General features: G+C 50.8%; 1 protein-coding gene across 3 annotated transcripts in view; it reads left to right on the forward strand.

The window, feature by feature from the left end:
- Positions 1-19,298, forward strand: part of ube2o (ubiquitin conjugating enzyme E2 O) — a 202,426-nt gene that overhangs the window by 87,118 nt on the left and 96,010 nt on the right. The window lies entirely within an intron of this gene.

Consider the following 19,298-nt stretch of genomic DNA (forward strand, 5'->3'; position numbering starts at 1 on the left):
CTGTATCCAGCCCACCATAGACAATGGAAGGCTGTCCCATTTCTGCAAATCCGCCCTCGCCCTACTAACCAAGCTTGTGAAATTCAGCTTGCGAAGCCGCGCCCAGTCGCTCGCCACCTGGACCCCCAAATAGCGAAAGCAAGTCCCAGTGCACCGAAAAGGCAGCCCCCTCACCTGGCTCTCTTTCTCTCTTTTCTCTTCCCCCCCCCCCCCCCCCCCCCCCCCCTCACAATCCCTCTCCCTCTTGTCCAAGGCCCTCAAAGCAATTGGCAATGGCTCTATTGCCAATGTGAATGACGGGCGCATAGGACAACTCTGCTTCGTCCCTCTATGCAACCTAATGGACTCCAAGTTTGTGTTGTGAGTTGGAAAAGTGACCGACAAAGTATGACAACCGCACCCAAGACACAAACCCAGGCCCGAACTCGACCTTCCCCAGAACCGTAAACCAGTATCTCCATTCAACCCTATTGAAGGCCAACTCTACGTCCAATGACACAACTAGCTGTGGCCCAACTGCAGGCACCAGAAACACATTGAGTAACTGCCTCACATTAGACGACAGCTTCTGCCCTTTACACAGCCCATCTGATCCTCCCCCACAATCTCTGGGGGGCACGGCTCCAACCTTCGCCAGAATCTTAGCTAGAAGTTTGGCATCCATATTAAGCAAAGAGGTCGGCTGATACGACCCACACTCCATGGGATCCTTATTCATCTTTAGAAGGAGGGAGATAGAAGCCTGTCCCAAAGTCTCTGGAAGAGAGCCCCGTGACAGTGACTCGTTATGCACCCCGAGCAACAATGGGCCAACTGGTCCACAAATTTTTATTAAATTCCACCGGGAATCCTCCTGGCCCAGGTGTTTTCCCAGACTGCATCTTCCCCAAAGCAGTGCGTATCTCCTCCAACCCCAACAGCACCTCTGAATCTTCCGGCAACTCTGCAGCCTGAGGAAACCCCAACCCCTCCAGGACCCAACATCTGCTCGTCTTCTGCTGCCTCTGACTTACAAAGCCCTCTTAGAAGGACCAAAACACTCCATCAATCTCCCGGGCAGACACCAGTCCCCCCCCCGCACAATCTCCTTAGCTGCTTCCTGTCGCCTAAACTGATGAGCGAACAAGCGACTGGTCTTCTCTCCATACTCATACAGTAGCCCCTTTACCGCCTCAGCTGATACACCACCCGGCCTGTGGGCAACCGGTCAAACTGCATTTGCAGCTGCTCCTTCTGCACCCGGAGCTCTGGTGTAGGATCATTTGCACACTCCATATCCACCACCAAAATCTCCTCTACCAGCTCCTGACACACCTGCCTTGCCTCCCTATCCATATGCACCTTGTACAAAATGGTTTCCCCCCGATGACTGCTTTCAGTGCCTCCACAACGTAGAGGGCGAAATCTGCTCGTTTTCCATGTTACATAGTCCCCTACCACCCTTTTTTTAAATAAAAAAATATTTTAAAATTCAATTTTAACAAATTTTCAACAAACCCCCCCCCCCCCCCCCCCTACAGAAAGAAAAAAAAAGGAAACACAGAAAGACACCGTACGCCCAAATTATACAGAGCATTCCCCCAATATACAAACCCCCCCTGAAACAAAATAAACACATAGCCGGAGACCCCCCCTGCCCGGGTTGCTGCTGCTGCTGACTTCCTAACGTTCCGCCAGAAAGTCTAGGAACGGTTGCCACCGCCTGAGGAACCCTTGCACAGACCCTCGCAAGGCAAGCTTTACCATCTCCAATTTAATGAACCCTGCCATGTCATTAATCCAAGCTTCCACGCTTGGGGGCTTCGCATCCTTCCATAGTAGCAAAATCCTCCGCCGGGCTGCCAGGGACGCAAAGGCCAGAATACCGGCCTCTTTCGCCTCCTGCACTCCCAGCTCGTCCGATACCCCAAATAATGCCAATCCCCAGCTCGGCTTGACCCTGGTGTTCACCACCTTGGACATAGTCCTCGCAAAACCCTCCAAAACCCCTCCAGCGCCGGGCACGCCCAGAACATATGGGCGTGATTTGCCGGGCTCCCCGAGCACCTCACACCTGTCCTCTACCCCAAAAAACCTACTCAACCTTGCCCCTCATATGCACCCCGTGAACAACTTTAAACTGTATCAGGCTGAGCCTGGCGCACGAGGAGGAAGAATTAACTCTACCCAGGGCATCAGCCCACAGACCCTCATCTATCTCCTCCCCAAGCTCCTCCTCCCACTTGCCTTTTAGTTCCTCCACCGAGGTCTCCTCTTCCTGCATCTCCTGATAGATCGCTGAGACCTTGCCTTCTCCAACCCATACACCCGAAATCACCCTGTCCTGAATCCTTCATGCTGGAAGCAGCGGGAATTCCCTTACCTGCAGTCTCGCAAACGCCCTCACCTGCATGTACCTAAAGGTGTTTCCAGGGGGCAGCCCAAATTTCTCCTCCAGCGTCCCAAGGCTTGCGAACGTCCCGTCTATAAACAGGTCCCCCATTCTTTTAATTCCTGCCCGATGCTCAAATTATTCCTTTCCAGATGATTATACATCCTATCTCTTATAAACCTTTCCAAGATTTTGCCCACAACAGAAGTAAGGCTCACTGGTCTATAGTTACCGGGGTTATCCCTACTCCTCTTCTTGAACAAGGGGACAACATTTGCTATCCTCCAGTCTTCTGGCACTATTCCTGTAGACAAAGGTGACTTAAAGATCAAAGCCAAAGGCTCAGCAATCTCCTCCCTAGCTTCCCAGAGAATCCTAGGATATATCCCATCCGGCCCAGGGGACTTATCTATTTTCACACTTCCCAGAATTGTTAACACCTCCTCCTTATGAACCTCAAGCCCTTCTAGTCTAGTAGCCTGAATTTCAGTATTCTCCTCGACAACGTTGTCTTTTTCCTGTGTGAATACTGACGAAAAATATTCATTTAGCACCTCTCCTATCTCCTCGGACTCCAAGCACAACTTCCCACTACTGTCCTTGACTGGCCCTACTCTTACTCTAGTCATTTGTTTATTCCTGACATATCTATAGAAAGCTTTAGGGTTATCCTTGATCCTACCTGCCAAAGACTTCTCATGTCCCCTCCTAGCTCTTCTGAGCTCTCTCTTTAGGGCCTTCCTAGCTAACTTATAACTCTCGAGCACCCTAACTGAACCTTCATGTCTCATCTTTACATAAGCCTCCTTCTTCCTCTTGACAAGTGTTTCGACTGCTTTAGTAAACCACGGTTCCCTTGCTCGACCACTTCCTCCCTGCCTGACAGGTACATACTTATCAAGGACATGCAGTAGCTGTTCCTTGAACAAGCTCCACATTTCCATTGTGCCCATCCCCTGCAGTTTTCCTCTCCATCCGATGCATCCCAAGTCTTGCCTCATCGCATCATAATTGCCTTTCCCCCAGATATAACTCTTGCCCTGCGGTATATACCTATCCCTTTCCATCACTAAAGTAAACCTAATCGAATTGTGGTCACTATCACCAAAGTACTCACCTACCTCCAAATCTAACACTTGTCCTGGTTCATTACCCAGTACCAAATCCAATATGGCCTCGCCTCTCGTTGGCCTATCTACATACTGTGTCAGGATACCCTCCTGCACACATTGGACAAAAACGGACCCATCTAAAGTACTCGAACTATAGCGTTTCCAGTCAATATTTGGAAAGTTTAAGTCTCCCATAACAACTACCTTGTTGCTTTCGCTCCTATCCAGAATCATCTTTGCAATCCTTTCCTCTATAGGGCAGCACGGTAGCCTTGTGGATAGCACAATTGCTTCACAGCTCCAGGGTCCCAGGTTCGATTCTGGCTTGGGTCACTGTCTGTGCGGAGTCTGCACATCCTCCCCGTGTGTGCGTGGGTTTCCTCCGGGTGCTCCGGTCAGTCCAAAGATGTGCAGGTTAGGTGGATTGGCCATGATAAATTGCCCTTAGTGTCCAAAATTGCCCTTCGTGTTGGGTGGGGTTACTGGGTTATGGGGATAGGGTGGCGGTGTTGACCTTGGGTAGGGTGCTCTTTCCAAGAGCCGGTGCAGACTCGATGGGCCGAATGGCCTCCTTCTGCTCTGTAAATTCTATGATCTCTGGAACTTTTCGGAGGCCTATAGAAAACCCCTAACAGGGTGACCTCTCCTTTCCTGTTTCTAACCTCAGCCCATATTACCTCGGTAGACAAGTCCTCATCAAACATCCTTTCTGCCACCGTAATACTGTCCTTGACTAACAATGCCACCCCTCCCCCTCTTTTACCACCTTCCCTGAGCTTACTGAAATATCTCATCCCCGGCACCTACAACAACCATTCCTGTCCCTGCTCTATCCATGTCTCCGAAATGGCCACAACATCGAAGTCCCAGGTACCAACCCATGCCGCAAGTTCACCCATCTTATTCCGGATGCTCCTGGCATTGAAGAAGACACACTTTAAACCACCTTCCTGCCTGCGGTACACTCCTGCAACTTTGAAACCTTACTCATGATCTCACTCCTCCTTGACCAGCTCCTCCAGCCCAATCGGTGCCCCCAATTCAACCACCTGCTCCTCCTCCACCCTCGGGAACCACAGCCAATCTAAAAATCGCCGCATCCTCCCCTCCCCGTCGGGGGCTCAGACCTATACAGCCACTCATAAAAGTCCCTGAATGCCCCATTTCTTCCCACCGCATTCCACCAATCTCCCTCGCTGCCTCCCGCTTACGGAGCTGATGTGCCATCATCCGCCTCGCCTTCTCCCCATACTCTTACACCGCCCCTCGCGCTTTCCTCCACCGCACCTCTGTCTTCCTGGTAGTCAACAAGTCGAATTCGGTCTGGAGGCTTCGTCGCTCCTTAAGTAGTCCCTCCTCGGGGGCCTCTGCATAGCTCCTATCCACCCTTAATATCCCTCCAACCAATCTCTCCCTCTCTCTCCTCTCCTTATGGGCCCTAGTGGCGATTAGCTGTCACCTGACCATCGCCTTCAGCACCTCCCAGACTACCTCCAACTGCACCTCCCCACATTGTCATTGGCCTCTAAGTATCTTTCAACGCACCCCCGAATCCACCCGCACACCACCTCATCCGCCAACAGTCCCACATCAAGGCGCCACAGCGGGCGCTGGTCCCTCTCCTCCCCAACTCCAGCTCCACCCAATGCGGGGCATGGTCTGAAATAGCTATGGCCGAATATTCCGTGCCCTCCACTCTTGGGATTAGCGCCCTACTCATAATGAAAAAATCTATCCGGGAGTAGGTTTTATGGACGTGGGGAAAAAAGGAAAATTCCCTGGCCCCCGGCCTGGCAAACCTCCATGGGTCCACTCCCCCCATCTGGTCCATAAACCCCCTAAGTACCTTGGCCGCTGCCGGCCTCTTACCCGTCCTGGACCTAGAGTGGTCCAGTGCTGGGTCCAACACAGTGTTGAAGCCCCCCCCCACCCCCCGGTCCCCCGTCCCCTCCATTATCCGGCTCCCTGCCTCCAGGTCCGGAATCCGACCCAACATGCGCCTCATGAATCCGGCATCCTCCCAATTAGGGGCGTATACATCCACTAGTACCACCCGCACCCCCTGCAGCTTACCACTCACCATCACGTATCGACCTCCATTATCTGCCACGATTTTCAGCGCCTCAAACGACACCCGCTTTCCCACCAAATTCGCCACCCCTCTATTTGCGTCCAACCCCGAGTGGAAAACCTGCCCTACCCACCCCTTTCTCAGCCTAACCTGATCTGCCACCTTCAAATGCATCTTCTGGAGCATAACCACATCTGCCTTCGGTCCCTTCAGGTGCGTGAACATCCGGGCCCTCTTGACAGGCCCGTTCAGGCGCCTCGCATTCCAAGTTATCAGCCGGATCAGGGGGCATCCGCCCCCCCCCCCCCCCCCCTCCTCCCCCCGACTAGCCATCTCCCTTTCTAGGCCAGCCACATGCCCGCGCCTTCACGCACCCTCCATTCCCCCAGGCAGCGGACCCCCGCCCCGACTCTCTCTCTGAACACCAGCTCCCCTTTGGCCAATGCAGCAGCAACCCAGTCCTCCCCCGCCAAGCTAGGTCCCCCTCTAGCTGTATTGTTCCCCCCATAGCACTCCCGTAAGTCAGCTGACTCCTGCTGACCCTGGCCCCTCCCGCCACTCCATCGACCCCCTAGTGCGAGAATCCCCTCCTCCTCCTGCAATCAGTGTGCGCTCCTCTCCAGCACCGCACCCCCCCAACCTTCCTTCCCTTGCGCGGGAAAAAGCCCGCGCTTTCCCACTAAGCCGGCCCCGTCCTCTCTGGCGCAGCTCCCATGTTGCGGCCTTGGCTCAACCCCCCCCGCAGCCCCATCCTGCCAACAACCGAGACACACCCTCGCACACAGCCCCCACTTCAAACCAATTTGCCCCACCCCACCCAGCACCAAAGAAAACAGAACAGAACATCCCCAAAACACAATAACCACAATGACCCCCCCTCGACACCCCCTCCCAACAAACCCTCAGTCCGTGTCCAACTTTTCGGCCTGGTAAAAGTCCCCGCCTCCTCCGGCGTCTCGAAGTAATGGTGTCGGTCCTGAAACGTGACCCACAATCACGCCGGCTGCAGCATCCGAAATTTCACCTACTTCCGATGCAGAACCGCCTTAGCCCGGTTGTAGCCGGCCCTCTTCTTGGCCACCTCCGCGCTCCAGTCCTGATATATTCAGATCTCTGTGTTCTCCCACCTGCTGCTCCGCTCCTTTTTAACCCATCTCAGGACACACTCCCTGTCCGCACCAGTACTGCCCGCGGCGGCTCGTTGGCCTTGGGCATCCTCGCCAGGACTCGGTGAGCCCCATCCAGCTCCAGAGGCCTCTGGAAAGCTCCCGCGCCCATCAGCGTGTTAAGCATCGTGACCACGTGTGCCCCGGCATCCGACCCCTCCACTCCCTCCGGGAGACCCAGAATCCCGAAGATTCTTCCTCCTTGACCGATGCTCCATGTCCTCAAACTTTTCCTGCCACTTCTTGTGCAGCACCTCGTGTGCCTCTATCTTCACAGCCAGGCCAAGATCTCATCCTCGTTCTCCGAGGCCTTTTGCCGCACCTCCCGGATCACCGCCCCTTGGGCATTCTGGGTCTCGACCAGCTTGTCAATCGACGCCTTCATCGGCTCCAGCAGCTCTGCCTTCAGGTCCGCAAAGCAGCGCTTGAACTCCTGCTGCTCCTCGGACCATAGCGCCCACGCTGCTTGGTCTCCACCCGCCGCCATCTTGCTTCTCCTCCCTCGCACTTTTCGCTGTACCAAAATCACTTTTTTGACCGCTCCACTCCTGGTCCAATCCATACAGTGCCGGGGGAACCGTACTGTCACCTTCCCACACTGGGAACCGTCGAACAAATGCCGTTGGGGCCTCTCAAAAGAGCCCAAAAGTCAGTTTCTGACGGGAGCTGCCGAACATGCGACTTAGCTCCGCACAGCCACAACCGGAAGTCCCAGCTGAGGGCAGTAGAGCGGAGCTGCTGATTGGCTGTTGCGGGGGAAATTTGCATACCTCCATTGTGGTCACCCTAACTTGAAGGTGTACCTGTGCAAGAGACCCTAGCTGTTCAAGTGAAGACAAGCATCCAGCAGAGGGCAGTAGAGCGGAGCTGCTGATTGGCTGTTGTGGGGGAAATTTGCATACCTCCGTTGTGGTCATCCTAACTTGAAGGTGGTTTGTGGAGGGGCTGTTGTCAAGTGACACTTAAACCTGAAACACTTCTTCAGTGTTTCCCTCCCTACCCCCTCCTCTAACCAAAAAAAACCAACCGCTGTAAAGATCAAGAGGAAGGCTCGAGGGCAGGTAGAAGTAGAAAGAAGTTGATCCGTGACGTCACAGCCTGCAGGTAAGGGATTGACTGGTAAGTAGTTTTTCTTTTATTTTCCCTCAGGTGTTTCGTGCGGGGCGCAGAGGTTGCTGAGTGAGTGCTTGCTGAGAAGGTGAGTGAATAACAGGTAAGCTCTTTCTTTTCCTTTTTTAATCTAGAGGGATGGCAGGGAAGGTAGTGCAATGTTCCTCCTGCAGAATGTTTGAGGTGAGGGATGCCGTCAGTGTCCCTGCTGATTTCATCTGTGGGAAGTGCACCCATCTCCAGCTCCTCCGAAACTGCGTTAGGGAGCTGGAGCTGGATGAACTTCGGATCATTCGGGAGGCAGATGTGGTCATAGATAGAAGCTTCAGGGATGTAGTTACTCCGAAGAATAAAGATAGATGGGTGACGGTGAGAGGGGCTGGGAGGAAGCAGTCAGTACAGGGATCCCCTGTGGTCGTTCCCCTTAGTAACAAGTATAATACCGCTTTGGATACTGTTGTGGGGGGGGGGGACTTACCAGGGGTAAGCCATGGGGTACAGGTCTCTGGCACAGAGTCTGTCCCTGTTGCTCAGAAGGGAAGGCGGGAGAGGAGTAGCGCATTAGTCATTGGGGACTCCATAGTTAGGGGGATAGATAGGAGATTCTGTGGGAACGAGAGAGACTCGCGGTTGGTGTGTTACCTCCCAGGTGCCAGGGAGCGTGATGTCTCGGATCGTGTTTTCGGGATCCTTAAGGGGGAGGGGGAGCAGCCCCAAGTCGTGGTCCACATAGGTACCATCGATATAGGTAGGAATAGGGATGTAAGGCAGGAATTCCGGGAGCTAGGGTGGAAACTTAGATCTAGGACAAACAGAGTTATTATCTCTGGGTTGTTACCCGTGCCATGTGCTAGCGAAACGAGGAATAGGGAGAGAGAGCAGTTGAACACGTGGCTACAGGGGTGGTGCAGGAGGGAGGGTTTCAGATTTCTGGATAATTGGGGCACAAAGATGTGCGGTTAGGTGGATTGGCCACGCTAAATTGCCGTTAGTGTCCAAAAAAGGTAAAGTGGGGTTTACTGAGATAGGGTAGATACGTGGGCTTGAGTAGCGTGCTCTTTGTAAGGGCTGGTGCAGACTCGATGGGCCGAATGGCCTCCTTCTGCACTGTAAATTCTATGATTCTATGATTCTGGGGTCGGTGGGACCTCTACAAACGGGATGGTCTACACCTGGACCAGAGGGGTACCAATATCCTGGGGGGGAAATTTGCTCATGCTCTTAGGGAGGGTTTAAACTAGTTCAGCAGGGGCTTGGGAACCTGACTTGTAGCCCCAGTATACAGGAGGTTGAGAGTAGTGAGGTCATGAGTAAGGTTTCAAAGTTGCAGGAGTGTACCGGCAGGCAGGAAGGTGGTTTAAAGTATGTCTTCAATGCCAGGAGCATCCGGAATAAGGTGGGTGAACTTGCGGCATGGGTTGGTACCTGGGACTTCGATGTTGTGGCCATTTCGGAGACATGGATAGAGCAGGGACAGGAATGGTTGTTGCAGGTGCCGGGGTTTAGATATTTCAGTAATCTCAGGGAAGGTGGTAAAAGAGGGGGAGGGGTGGCATTGTTAGTCAAGGACAGTATTACGGTGGCAGAAAGGACGTTTGATGAGGACTCGTCTACTGAGGTAGTATGGGCCGAGGTTAGAAACAGGAAAGGAGAGGTAACCCTGTTGGGGGTTTTCTATTGGCCTCCGAAAAGTTCCAGAGATGTAGAGGAAAGGATTGCAAAGATGATTCTGGATAGGAGCCAAAGCAACAGGGTAGTTGTTATGGGGGACTTTAACTTTCCAAATATTGACTGGAAACGCTACAGTTCGACTACATTAGATGGGTCCATTTTGTCCAATGTGTGCAGGAGGGTTTCCTGACACAGTATGTAGATAGGCCAACGAGAGGCGAGGCCGTATTGGATTTGGTACTGGGTAATGAACCAGGACAGGTGTTAGATTTGGAGATAGGTGAGCACTTTGGTGATAGTGACCACAATTCGATTAAGTTTACTTTAGTGATGGAAAGGGATCGGTATATACCGCAGGGCAAGAGTTATATCTGGGGGAAAGGCAATTATGATGCGATGAGGCAAGACTTGGGATGCATCGGATGGAGAGGAAAACTGCAGGGGATGGGCACAATGGAAATGTGGAGCTTGTTCAAGGAACAGCTACTGCATGTCCTTGATAAGTATGTACCTGTCAGGCAGGGAGGAAGTGGTCGAGCGAGGGAACCGTGGTTTAAGGCAGTCAAAACACTTGTCAAGAGGAAGAAGGAGGCTTATGTAAAGATGAGACATGAAGGTTCAGTTAGGGCGCTCGAGAGTTACAGGTTAGCTAGGAAGGATCTAAAGAGAGAGCTAAGAAGATCCAGGAGGGGACATGAGAAGTCTTTGGCAGGTAGGATCAAGGATAACCCTAAAGATTTCTATAGATATGTCAGGAATAAAAGAATGACTAGGGTAAGAGTAGGGCCAGTCAAGGACAGTAGTGGGAAGTTGTGCTTGGAGTCCGAGGAGATAGGAGAGGTGCTAAATGAATATTTTTTGTCAGTATTCACACAGGAAAAATACAATGTTGTCGAGGAGAATACTGAAATTCAGGCTACTAGACTAGAAGGGCTTGAGGTTCATAAGGAGGAGGTGTTAGCAATTCTGGAAAGTGTGAAAATAGATAAATCCCCTGGGCTGGATGGGATTTATTCTAGGATTCTCTGGGAAGCTAGGGACGAGATTGCTGATCCTTTGGCTTTGATCTTTTAAGTCACCTTTGTCTACAGGGATAGTGCCAGAAGACTGGAGGATAGCAAATGTTGTCCCCTTTTTCAAGAAGTGGAGTAGAGACAACCCCGGTAACTATAGACCAGTGAGCCTTACTTCTGTTGTGGGCAAAATCTTAGAAAGGTTTATAAGAGATAGGGTGTATAATCATCTGGAAAGGAATCATTTGATTAGAGATAGTCAACACGGTTTTGTGAAGGGTAGGTCGTGCCTCACAAACCTTATTGAGTTCTTTGAGAAGGTGACCAAACAGGTGGATGAGGGTAAAGCAGTTGATGTGGTGTATATGGATTTCAGTAAAGCGTTTGATAAGGTTCCCCATGGTAGGCTACTGCAGAAAATACGGAGGCATGGGATTCAGGGAGAATTAGCAGTTTGGATCAGAAATTGGCTAGCTGGAAGAAGACAAAGGGTGGTGGTTGATGGCAGAGTTCAGACTGGAGTCCAGTTCCTAATGGTGTGCCACAAGGATCTGTTTTTGGGGCCACTGCTGTTTGTCATTTTTATAAATGACCTGGAAGAGGGCGTAGAAGGATGGGTGAGTAAATTTGCGGATGACACTAAAGTCGGTGGCGTTGTGGACAGTGCGGAAGGATGTTACAAGTTACAGAGGGACATAGATAAGCTGAGAGGTGGCAAATGGAGTTTAATGCAGAAAAGTGTGAGGTGATTCATTTTGGAAGGAATAACAGGAAGACAGAGTACTGGGCTAATGGTAAGACTCTTGGCAGCGTGGATGAGCAGAGAGATCTCGGTGTCCATGTACATGGATCCCTGAAAGTTGCCACTCACGTTGAGAGGGTTGTTAAGAAGGCGTACGGTGTGTTAGCTTTTATTGGTAGAGGGATTGAGTTTAGGAGCCATGAGGTCATGTTACAGCTGTACAAAACTCTGGTGCGGCTGCATTTGGAGTATTGCGTGCATTTCTGGTCGCCGCATTATAGGAAGGATGTGGAAGCATTGGAAAGGGTGCAGAGGAGATTTACCAGAATGTTGCCTGGTATGGAGGGAAGATCTTATGAAGAAAGGCTGAGGGACTTGAGGCTGTTTTCGTTAGAGAGAAGAAGGTTAAGAGGTGACTTAATTGAGGCATACAAGATGATCAGAGGATTGGATAGGGTGGACAGTGAGAGCCTTTTTCCTCGGATGGTGATGTCTAGCACGAGGGGACATAGCTTTAAATTGAGGGGAGATAGATATAAGACAGATGTCAGAGGTAGGTTCTTTACTCAGAGAGTAGTAAGGGTGTGGAATGCCCTGCCTACAACAGTAGTGGACTCGCCAACACTAAGGGCATTCAAATGGTCATTGGATAGACATATGCGCGATAAGGGAATAGTGTAGATGGGCTTTAGAGTGGTTTCACAGGTCGGCGCAACATCGAGGGCCGAAGGTCCTGTACTGCGCTGTAATGTTCGATGTTCTACAACATTCGAGGCTATGGGCCAAGTGCTGGCAAATGGGATTAGGTGGGCAGGTCAGGGCCTTTCATGCGTCAGTGCAGACTCGATGGGCAGAAGGGCCTCTTCTGTGCTGTATTATTCTGTGATCCTGGTTCTGTGACTGTCGAGTAACTATTTCCTGAGCCCACACCAGGCGTGCGGTCCTATTGGAACCCCTTCCCACTCCATCAGTCCCTTGTATATTTCCAAGACCCTCCGCTCCCCGACCCCTGTTTTTGACATCACCTTATCCTGTAGTCCCCTTAGTGGGAGGTGAGAAAAGCCTGGAACCTGCCTCCGGACAAAATCCCGCAATGTAAGTACCGGAACCCATTCCCACCGGCAACTCAAACTCCTCTAGCTCCTCCAAGCTCGGGAAACCCTCTTCAATGAAGAGACCTCCAAATCTCTCAATCCCTGCCTGCTGCCTACTCCTGAAGACCCGTCCAACCCCCCCGGAGGGAACCGGTGATTGTCACAAATCGGTGACCACACCGACGCCCCCCCCCAATCCCCTGTGCTGCCTCCATTGCCCCCACACTCTCAGGGCTGCCACTACCATTGGACTTGTGGAGTACAGCAGAGGTGCCATTAACAAAGCCTTCAGGCTCGTGTCCTTATAAGATGCCGCCTCTATCTGCTCCCACACCGAACCCTCCCCACTATCCACTTCCTAACCATCGATAATAATTAATAAAGTTTGGAAGGGCCAACCCCCCCCTCCCTGTGCCCCCGCTCAAGGAGGACCTTCTTCACTCGCGGGGCTTTTCCGGCCCAAATAAAACCCAAGATCGCCGCATTCATCGTCCTAAAAAATGCCGTGGGGATGAAAATTGGAAGACACTGAAACACGAACAGCAATCTCGGGAGGACTGTAATTTTCAGTCCACCCTCCCCGCCAATGGCAGCGGGAGCACGTCCCACCTTCGGAAGTTCCCTTTCATTTGCCCTATCAACCTGCCCAAATTTAATTTGTAAAGCTGACCCCAGTCTTTTGCCACTTGAATACCCAGGTACCTAGAACAAAGAACAATGAAATGTACAGCACAGGAACAGGCCCTTCGGCCCTCCAAGCCCGTGCCGACCATACTGCCCGACTAAACTACAATCTTCTACACTTCCTGGGTCCGTATCCCTCTATTCCCATCCTATTCATGTATTTGTCAAGGTGCCCCTTAAATGTCACTCGTCCCTGCTTCCACCACCTCCTCCGGTAGCGAGTTCCAGGCACCCACTACCCTCTGCGTAAAAAAACTTGCCTCGTATATCTACTCTAAACCTTGCCCCTCTCACCTTAAACCTATGCCCCCTAGTAATTGACCCCTCTACCCTGGGGAAAAGCCTCTGACTATCCACTCTGTCTATGCCCCTCATAATTTTGTACACCTCTATCAGGTCTCCCCTCAACCTCCTTCGTTCCAGTGAGAACAAACCGAGTTTATTCAACCGCTCCTCATAGCTAATGCCCTCCATACCAGGCAACATCCTGGTAAATCTCTTCTGCACCCTCTCTAAAGCCTCCACATCCTTCTGGTAGTGTGGCGACCAGAATTGAACACTATACTCCAAGTGTGGCCTAACTAAGGTTCTATACAGCTGCAACATGACTTGGCAATTGTTATACTCAATGCCCCGGCCATTGAAGGCAAGCATGCCGTATGCCTTCTTGACTACCTTCTCCACCTGTGTTGCCCCTTTCAATGACCTGTGGACCTGTACTCCTAGATCTCTTTGACTTTCAATACTCTTGAGGGTTCTACCATTCACTGTATATTCCCTGCCTGCATTAGACCTTCCAAAATGCATTACCTCACATTTGTCCGGATTAAACTCCATCTGCCATCTCTCTGCCCAAGTCTCCAAACAATCTAAATCCTGCTGTATCCTCCGACAGTCCTCATCGCTATCCGCAATTCCACCAACCTTTGTGTCGTCTGCAAACTTGCTAATCAGACCAGTTACGTTTTCCTCCAAATCATTTATATATACTACAAAGAGCAAAGGTCCCAGCACTGATCCCTGTGGAACACCACTGGTCACAGCCCTCCAATGAGAAAAGCATCCTTCCATTGCTACTCTCTGCCTTCTATGACCTAGCCAGTTCTGTATCCACCTTGCCAGCTCACCCCTGATCCCGTGTGACTTCACCTTTTGTACTAGTCTACCATGAGGGACCTTGTCAAAGGCCTTACTGAAGTCCATATAGACAACATCCACTGCCCTACCTGCATCAATCATCTTAGTGACCTCCTCGAAAAACTCTATCAAGTTAGTGAGACACGACCTCCCCTTCACAAAACCGTGCTGCCTCTCACTAATACGTCCATTTGCTTCCAAATGGGAGTAGATCCTGTCTCGAAGAATTCTCTCCAGTAGTTTCCCTACCACTGAAGTAAGGCTCACCGGCCTGTAGTTCCCGGGATTATCCTTGCTACCCTTCTTAAACAGAGGAACAACATTGGCTATTCTCCAGTCCTCCGGGACATCCCCTGAAGACAGCGAGGATCCAAAGATTTCTGTCAAGGCCTCAGCAATTTCCTCTCCAGCCTCCTTCAGTATTCTGGGGTAGATTCCATCAGGCCCTGGGGACTTATCTACCTTAATATTTTTTAAGACACCCAACACCTCGACTTTTTGGATCTCAATGTGACCCAGGCTATCTACACACCCTTCTCCAGACTCAACATCTACCAATTTCTTCTCTTTGGTGAATACTGATGCAAAGTATTCGTTTAGTACCTCGCCCATTTCCTCTGGCTCCACACATGGATTCCCTTGCCTATCCTTCAGTGGGCCAACCCTTTCCCTGGCTACCCTCTTGCTTTTTATGTACGTGTAAAAAGCCTTGGGATTTTCCTTAACCCTATTTGCCAATGACTTTTCGTGACCCCTTCTAGCCCTCCTGACTCCTTGCTTAAGTTCCTTCCTACTTTCCTTATATTCCACGCAGGCTTCGTCTGTTCCCAGCCTTTTAGCCCTGACAAATGCCTCCTTTTTCTTTTTGACGAGGCCTACAATATCTCTCGTCATCCATGGTTCCCGAAAATTGTCGTATTTATCCTTCCTCACAGGAACATGCCGGTCCTGAATTCCTTTCAACTGCCACTTGAAAGCCTCCCACATGTCAGATGTTGATTTGCCCTCAAACATCCGCCCCCAATCTATGTTCTTCAGTTCCCGCCTAATATTGTTATGATTAGCCTTCCCCCAATTTAGCACATTCATCCTAGGACCACTCTTATCCTTGTCCACCAGTACTTTAAAACTTACTGAATTGTGGTCACTGTTACCGAAATGCTCCCCTACTGAAACATCTACCACCTGGCCGGGCTCATTCCCCAATACCAGGTCCAGTACCGCCCCTTCCCTAGTTCGACTGTCTACATATTGTTTTAAGAAGCCCTCCTGGATGCTCCTTACAGACTCCGCCCTGTCTAAGCCCCTGGCACTAAGTGAGTCCCAGTCAATATTGGGGAAGTTGAAGTCTCCCATCACCACAACCCTGTTGTTTTTACTCTTTTCCAAAATCTGTCTACCTATCTGCTCCTCTATCTCCCGCTGGCTGTTGGGAGGCCTGTAGTAAACCCCCAACATTGTGACTGCACCCTTCTTATTCCTGATCTCTACCCATATAGCCTCACTGCCCTCTGAGGTGTCCTCTCGCAGTACAGCTGTGATGTTCTCCCGAACCAGTAGCGCAACTCCGCCTCCCCTTTTACATCCCCCTCTATCCCGCCTGAAACATCTAAATCCTGGAACGTTTAGCTGCCAATCCTGCCCTTCCCTCAACCAGGTCTCTGTAATGGCAACAACATCATAGTTCCAAGCACTAATCCAAGCTCTAAGTTCATCTGCCTTACCCGTAATACTTCTTGCATTAAAACATATGCACTTCAGGCCACCAGACCCGCTGTGTTCAGCAACTTCTCCCTGTCTGCTCTGCCTCAGAGCCACACTGTCCCTATTCCCTAGTTCTCCCTCAATGCTCTCACCTTCTGACCTATTGCTCCCGTGCCCACCCCCCTGCCATACTAGTTTAAACCCTCCCGTGTGACACTAGCAAACCTCGCGGCCAGGATATTTATGCCTCTCCGGTTTAGATGCAACCCGTCCTTCTTATACAGGTCACACCTGCCCCGGAAGAGCTCCCAGTGGTCCAGATAATGGAAACCCTCCCTCCTACACCAGCTGTTTAGCCACGTGTTTAGCTGCTCTATCTTCCTATTTCTAGTCTCACTGGCACGTGGCACAGGGAGTCATAGAACATAGAACAATACAGCGCAGTACAGGCCCTTCGGCCCACGATGTTGCACCGAAACAAAAGCCATCTAACCTACACTATGCCATTATCATCCATATGTTTATCCAATAAACTTTTAAATGCCCTCAATGTTGGCGCGTTCACTACTGTAGCAGGTAGGGCATTCCACGGCCTCACTACTCTTTGCGTAAAGAACCTACCTCTGACCTCTGTCCTATATCTATTACCCCTCAGTTTAAAGTTATGCCCCCTCGTGCCAGCCATTTCCATCCGCGGGAGAAGGCTCTCACTGTCCACCCTATCGAACCCCCTGATCATTTTGTATGCCTCTATTAAGTCTCCTCTTAACCTTCTTCTCTCCAACGAAAACAACCTCAAGTCCATCAGCCTTTCCTCATAAGATTTTCCCTCCATACCAGGCAACATCCTGGTAAATCTCCTCTGCACCCGCTCCAAAGCCTCCACGTCCTTCCTATAATGCGGTGACCAGAACTGTTCGCAATACTCCAAATGCGGCCGTACCAGAGTTCTGTACAGCTGCAACATGACCTCCCGACTCCGGAACTCAATCCCTCTACCAATAAAGGCCAACACTCCATAGGCCTTCTTCACAACCCTATCAACCTGGGTGGCAACTTTCAGGGATCTATGTACATGGACACCTAGATCCCTCTGCTCATCCAAACTTTCAAGAACTTTACCATTAGCCAAATATTCCGCATTCCTGTTATTCTTTCCAAAGTGAATCACCTCACACTTCTCTACATTAAACTCCATTTGCCACCTCTCAGCCCAGCTCTGCAGCTTATCTATATCCCTCTGTAACCTGCTACATCCTTCCACACTATCGACAACACCACCGACTTTAGTATCGTCTGCAAATTTACTCACCCACCCTTCTGCGCCTTCCTCTAGGTCATTGATAAAAATGACAAACAGCAACGGCCCCAGAACAGATCCTTGTGGTACTCCACTTGTGACTGTACTCCATTCTGAACATTTCCCATCAACCACCACCCTCTGTCTTCTTTCAGCTAGCCAATTTCTGATCCACATCTCTAAATCACCGTCAATCCCCAGCCTCCGTATTTTCTGCAATAGCCTACCGTGGGGAACCTTATCAAACGCTTAATCCCGAGATTACAACCCTCGAGGTCCTGTCTTTTAACTTTCTGCCTAGCTCCCTGAACTCCTGCTGCAGGACCTCATACCCCTTCCTGCCTATGTCGTTAGTACCAATATGTACAGCGACCTCTGCCTGTTTGCCCTCCCCCTTCAGGATACCCTCTACCCGTTCGGAGACATCCTGGACCCTGGCACCAGGGAGGCAACATACCATCCTGGAGTCTCTTTCACGTCCACAGAAGCGCCTATCTGTGCCCCTGACTATAGAGTCCCCTATTACTATTACTCTTCTGCGCTTTGACCCTCCCTTCTGAACATCAGAGCCAGCCGTGGTGCCACTGCTCTGGCTGCTGCTGTTTTCCCCTGATAGGCTATCCCCCCCGACAGTATCCAAAGGGGTATATCTGTTCGAGAGGGGGACAACCACAGGGGATTCCTGCACTGACTGCCTGCCCTTTCTGGTGGTCACCCATTTCTCTGCCTGCACCTTGGGTGTGACCACATTTACATAACTGCGATCTATGACGCTTTCCGCCACCTGCATGCTCTTAAGTGCATCCAATTGCTGCTCCAACCGAACCATGCGGTCTGTGAGGAACTCCAGTTGGGTGCACTTTCTGCAGATGAAGCCATCCGGGACGCTGGAAGCCTCCCGGACCTGCCACATCTCACAGTCGGAGCACAGCACCCCTCTGACTGACATTGCGTCAATTAATTAAAATTTAAATTTAAATTTTTTTTTTTTTTTGAATATATATTTTTTTAAATTTCAAAGTTACTGTTAACTATCTGTTTCCTAGCACTAGATTTCTAATAGAAATGCGAAAGCTAAATATAGTACTCTCCGATCTCTGGCTTAGATGTCCCTCTAAATTATAATTAAGTAATTATGTTTAATTAGTTACCAATGCTCAATTTTTTTAAATTTAGTGTAGAATCCCAACCAGCCACTCAGGTCACAGCTTTTCTGTGATGTCACTTCAGTTTCCCCCCGACCTAAAAACCCCTCCCACCACCTTGAATGGCATCTCTCCTGCCTCCTTGCCTGGATTGCAAAAACCTCACTCTTGCCCATGTTCAGTTTGTAACCTGAGAACCGGCCAAATTCCTCCAGTATCCCCATAATTCCTGCAGCCCCCCCAACGGGTCTGTCACGTAAAGGTGCAGATCGTCCGCATAGAGTAAGACCCTATGTTCCACCCCCCACCCACCCTCACTACCCCCCTGCCAAATGTTTGATGCTCGCAGCGCCATTGTCAAAGGCTCTGGCCAGGGCAAACAATAGTGGATAGAGTGGACACCCCTGTCTCGTCCTCCGACACAGGCTAAAATATTCTGATCGAACCTGGTTTGTCCTTGCATTTGCCACCGGTGCCTGATCTCGCAATCAGACCCATTCCACAAATCCCCGCCGAACCCAAACCTTCCCAGGACCTCCTACATATATTTTCACTTCACCCGATCAAAAGGCCTTTTCTGCATCCATGACCACCACCACCTCAACCTCGCACTCCTCCGCAGGCATCATTATTACATTAAGGAGCCCCTTAATGTTGGACGTCTGGTGTCGTCCCTTAACAAACCCTGTCTGGTCCTCCCCTATTACCCCCGGAACACAATCCTCTATACGTGTGACCAAGATCTTTGCCAGCAATTTCGCATCCACATTTAACAGAGAGATTGGCCTATACGACCCACAGCTCTCAGGATCCTTATCCCGTTTCAAAATAAGGGAAATCGATGCCTGTGATAACGTTGGGGGGAGCACTCCCAGCTCCTTGGACTCATTAAAGCCTTTACCAGAAGCGGCCCCAACATCCTGGAAAACTTTTTATAAAACTCAACCGGGTATCCGTCAGGTCCCAGGGCTTTGCATC

The sequence above is a fragment of the Scyliorhinus torazame genome, chromosome 18, assembly GCF_047496885.1.
Source record: "Scyliorhinus torazame isolate Kashiwa2021f chromosome 18, sScyTor2.1, whole genome shotgun sequence".
NCBI classification, from domain to species: Eukaryota; Metazoa; Chordata; class Chondrichthyes; order Carcharhiniformes; family Scyliorhinidae; genus Scyliorhinus; species Scyliorhinus torazame.